Below are 5,477 nucleotides of genomic sequence, written 5' to 3'. Positions count from 1 at the left end.
CTGATTTATTTCACTTATGAGTATGGTCTCAAGGTGCATCCATTTAAATAGAAATGTCTCAAATTTATCCTTTTTCATGGCTGAGCAGTATTCCATTATATTTTAAAAAACACATCTCTTTTAATCATTCCTCAGTTGATGGGCATTTGGGTTGTTTCCAAATTATACTGCTATAAACATGGATCTCCAAATTGTGCTGTTATAAACATAGGTGCACATATATCTCTGTGGTATGATGTTTTTAAACCTTCTGGGAAGATATCCAGAGGGGAATAGCTGGGTTGAATGGGATCTCTTGTTCTAATTTTTAAGGGAATCTCCACATTGATTTCCACAGTGGAGTACCAGTGTACACTCCCACAAACAGTGGCCAAGGGTTCCTTTTTCTCCACAGCCCCACCAGCATTTGTTATTGGTTTACTTTGTGATGATAGCAATTCTTTCTGGGGTGAGATGGAGTCTCAGTGTTATTTTAATTTGCATCTCTCAAATGACCAATGGTGTTGAACATTTTTTCATATATTTATTTGCCATTTGTACATCTTTATCTGAGAAGTGTGTATTCATCTCAGATGCCCATTTTTTAATTGGGTTTTTTAATTTGGGAAGCCTGATTTTTTTTTCAAATTCTTTATATGTTTTAGATATGTCCTTTGTCTGAAGGACAATGGGCTGTAATTTTTCCCATTCTGTGGGTTGTCTTCACTCTCCATCTGCCTGCATTGAACCACCAGTCCTACTCTTCAGTGAGTGAATTTGAGAGCATTACTTAATGTTTATTTCTGTGCATTGCTTTCTCCATTTTAGAAATGAGATAAGAACAGGATTTTACTGCATTAAAAGGTGACTTCTTAGCAAGGTATTTAAAGCCTTTACAAAGAACAAGCCAAGTACCAAAATAGGGAAGTTTACTTCTTCTAGGGTGGTGGTGGCAATCCTACAGCACATGGGCGACAGTGGGCTGTGTGTATCATTGAAAGCTCTAAAATGTCTGCCCTCGCTTACCTAGGGTGGCCATCTTATCTTAACTTTATAGTTGTATAAAACACTACATTAGTTTAAACCCTTTGATCTTTCTGAACCACTTTCAGCCCTACAATAACAACACAAGACAAGTAGAGCCACCTATCACCCATCTTACACAAGAGAAAACCAAGGCTCAGGATCATTCAGTAACTCACCTGAGTTGACCGTATAGAGCAATTGACTAAGTTAGTCTTCTGGGTTAAAGGCATTTCCAATATGGCAAGTAGATAACAGAGTTCTGGACTTATCCTACATAATATATGTAAACTACATGAGACCACTCAAACTTACACTGATTATAATTAATAAAACTAAAGCAAATTTGGTTCCTCAACCAAACTGGACACATTTAAAGGACTCAGATGTGGGGCTGGGGATTTAGCTCAGCGGCAAAGCGCCTGCCTGGCAAGCGCAAGGTCGTGAGTTCGGTTCTCGGTACTGGAGAAAAACCACAAAAATAAATAAATAAAAAAAAATAAAAATAAAGGACTCAGACGTGGTTAGGAGGTATAATATCAATCAGTGAAAATATAAAATAACATTACTACCAGCACCAAAATTTCTACAGAGTAGCACTGCTCTAAACCAGCACACACATTAAATGTCTCACGTTATGTTAGTGTTTCACAGTTCAGAGGCAGGAAATCATGAGGTTAAAGTATTTTACTGACATTTCTTCACTGCCCTCGCTAGGTTAAAATTCAGCTATATCAAAGTGGTCCTAGGAACAGCCGGCAAAAGTTTTTTTCCCACACTTTGGGTTGTCTCTTTACCCTGTTGGTGGTTTCTCTTGCTGTTCAAAAGCTTTTTAATAAGATGAGATCCCAGTTGTTGAGTCTCTGTGATAGTTCCTGTGCGATCGGGGTTTTGTTGATCCAGTATTGCCTACACCAATGTCTTCCACTTATTCTATCTTCCAGGAGATTTAATGTTTTTGTTTTAATATTTATATCTTTGATCCATTTCAACTTTAATTTAGTGCATAAAGATGTTACTATCTAGAATATATAAAGAACTAAAAAATCAGATGCTCCCAGATTTAAAGACCCAATTGAAAAATGGCCATCTAAGATGAATACACACTTCTCAGATGAAGAGGTACAAACAGCAAATAAATATATGAAAAATGTTCAGCACCACTGGTCATTTGAGAGATGCAAATTAAAACAATACTGAGATTCCATCTCACCCCAGAAAGAATGGCTATCATCAAGAAATCAACAAATACTAAATGCTGTAGGGGCTGTAGAGAAAAAGAAACCCTTCTCTACTGTTGATAGGAGTGTAGACTAGTGCATCCACTGTGGAAATCAGTGTGAAGAGTCCTCAAGAAAGTAGGACTAGAGTTTCCATTTGACCCAAATATTACCTTTCTTGATATCTTCCCAAAAGAATTAAAAGCATCACAGTACAGTGATATATGCACACACACCATTGTTTATAGTGGAACAGTATGTGATAGCCAAATCTTGGAAACAGCCCAAATGCCCATCAACTGGTGAATGGATGAAGAAGATGTGGGGTTTTTTTATACAATGGAGTACTACACTGCTATAAAAGAGAATAAGCTCTAGACACTTCTAGCTAAACGGATGCACCTTGGGACCATATCCTTAAGTGAAAGAAATCAGAAACATGTGTAAATATCACATTGTTTCTCTGGTTTGAGAAACAGAAAGTGTAAATAAAGAACAAAGTTATAATCAGTGTTGTGAAATAGGAAGAAATTTTGCAAAAGAAAGGGGAACTAGGGAGCAGGTGAGGAAAAGGTGAAAAGGAGTAAAAACATGAGAGTAAAATGAGTTAAAAAATGAGAAAAGCAGGAAAAAATGGAAACAAAGCTGCATTTGGGGAGGGGAGGAAGGGCTAAAGGAAAGGTCTAGGAATGGGGGAAAAAAGAAACAAGTTATATCCTGTACAGGTACAAATTCTCTGTGATATGATCATTATGCATATCCAAAATGTACCAATAAAATCGGATGGACAAATTTCAAAAAGTAGTCTTTAGAGGGGGTGGGGATTTAGCTCAGCGGCAAAAGCGCCTGACTGGCAAGCGCAAGGTCATGAGTTCGGTTCCCGGTACCGGAGAAAGACCAAAAAAAAAAGTAGTCTTTAGGATTTCTTAAAATTGAGAGAATGAGCAGCATATATACTGAGAGAATATTTCTATAAATCATAGATCTGATACAAGGCTAGTTTTTAAAATATACAAGAAACTCAATTCAATGGGAATCAAATATCTTGATTTTAATAAATGGACAAGACTCAAATAGACATTCTCAAAAGAAGACAAACACACAGCCAATAGTTATATGGGGCAATGTTCAACCCCAGCCTATATCAGAGATTTGCAAATTAAATCCACAATGAGATGTCAGGTCCTACCTGACAGAAGATAACAAACGCCGGTGAGGCTGTGAAGAAAGAGCACTCCATGCACTGTTGGTGGAAATGTAAAGTAGCAAGTTGTTATGGAAAATACAATAGAGCTTTACAAAAATAAGAACTGCTATATGAGCCAATAATCTTACTAATGGATATATATATCCACTGAAAATAAAATTAGTATGTCCAAGAGATGCCGCACTCTCTTGTTCACTGCAGCATCATTCACAGTAGCTCAGATATGGAATTAACTTAAATGTTTATTCAAAATGAATGGATGAAGTAAATGTATATATGTACACAAGGAGTAGCATTCAACGTTTAAAAAGAAGGAAATTTCATCATTTACAATGTGAACAAACCTGATAATCATGGTGTTAAGTGCAATAAACCAGGCACAGAAAGACAAATACTTACATGTGGGATGTAAATGATTGAACTCATACAATCAGAGACTATAACCCTGGTGAACAGAGGCTGAGGAGTAGGGTAGAAGTTTGGGCACCTATTGGCCAAGGTACCCAAAATTTTAGCTACACAAGAGTTCAGGAGACCAATTGTACAGTGCAATGTCTACAGTTAGTTACAATGTATCATAGCTTGAAAGTTACTAAGGGAACAGTATTTAAGTGCTCTTAATACACACAGGATAAGTATGTGATACATCTAGTAAACAGTTATAAATATATTAGCTTGATTAATTCCACACTGACATTTCAAGCCATTGTGTTGTGTACCACAAATACATGCAATTTTACTTGTCAATTAAAAAATAAATTAGAAACTAAAGAAACAAAAATAGAACCTGCATTGGGGTGAACCATATATGATTGTAAATAGCAGTAGGATGCCCTTGAGAATACATTACAAAATAAAATTACAACAAGCCAGGCATGGTGGCACATGACTTATAATCCCAGCACTTGGGAGGCTGAAGCAGAAGGATTGCTGTGAGCTCAAGGCCAACCTGAACTGGATAGTGAAACCTTGACTCTAAAAAAACATATGGTAATCAGCAAAAAAATTTTTCTGAATGAAAGAGAAAGAACAATGCCAACTACCAAGAATTCTGTGGGTATCTATCAGATAAGTGTCATTTTATTGACTCTTTAAATAAAATATTAAAAAATCAGTCCACCATATTCAGAGGCTCCACATCCATGAATTCAACCAACCACAGACTAAAAATATTAGGGAAAAAATCTCATCTTTACTGAACATAAACAGACATTGTTCTCATTATTTCTCCCTAGACAATACATATAACAACAATTTAAGGAGCATTTTATCATGTTGCATATTATAAGTAATCTAGAGATGATTTCACATACAAAGGGGGTTGTTCACAGATGCAATAATGCACCATTTAGTACAAAGGACTTGAGCTTCCTCACATATTGATACCCAAGGAAGGTTCTGGAACAAAACTTCCTTGGATACTGAAGGACATTAGAAAATAAGAAAATTTAGCTGATACAATTTTCTTCCAGTCTTGCTTTAGAAGAATTTATATTCTTTCCACTTCATCACCTCTCTCTTTTTTAAATATATTCTCTAAAAGATCACTCTTTTAGAGAAATGGGGAGCAAGAGAAGCTTGGCAATTTTAACATCCACACTGAAACCCACAAAGAATTTGGCATCCTACTTTGGAGTGATTTGGAAGCATCTCTCCATTTCCATGCCAGACCATGTTTTTATAATTAGCCTGTCTGAAAAGAACTCCATCCTCAAAGCATGTCATGATTTGGGGACACGCTGCACACAAAGAGTCTCTGTGACAGATGAAATGTAATGGCTCCTCTCCTGTTTACTCTCCCTCTCCCTTCTCTTTGGCTCTGTTGCTCACAATGCTTTAGATATGCTTTGTGTGTGTGTGTGTGTGTGTGTGTGTGTGTGTGTGTGTGTGCGCGCGCGCGCGCGCATGCTCACACACACACACGGGCATGCATGTGCATGCTATTCTATGGGTAAGTGGAAGAACCATTGAGCAAAAGAAACACTTCCTCTTTTCAATTATGTGGTCAGGAAGACCATCACTAGATGACAATCCTTTCACCTCTGTTT

Source organism: Chinchilla lanigera, unplaced genomic scaffold, assembly GCF_000276665.1.
Source record: "Chinchilla lanigera isolate Chin_1 unplaced genomic scaffold, ChiLan1.0 scaffold00041, whole genome shotgun sequence".
In the NCBI taxonomy this organism is placed as follows: domain Eukaryota; kingdom Metazoa; phylum Chordata; class Mammalia; order Rodentia; family Chinchillidae; genus Chinchilla; species Chinchilla lanigera.
This window is presented reverse-complemented; position numbering follows the sequence as displayed.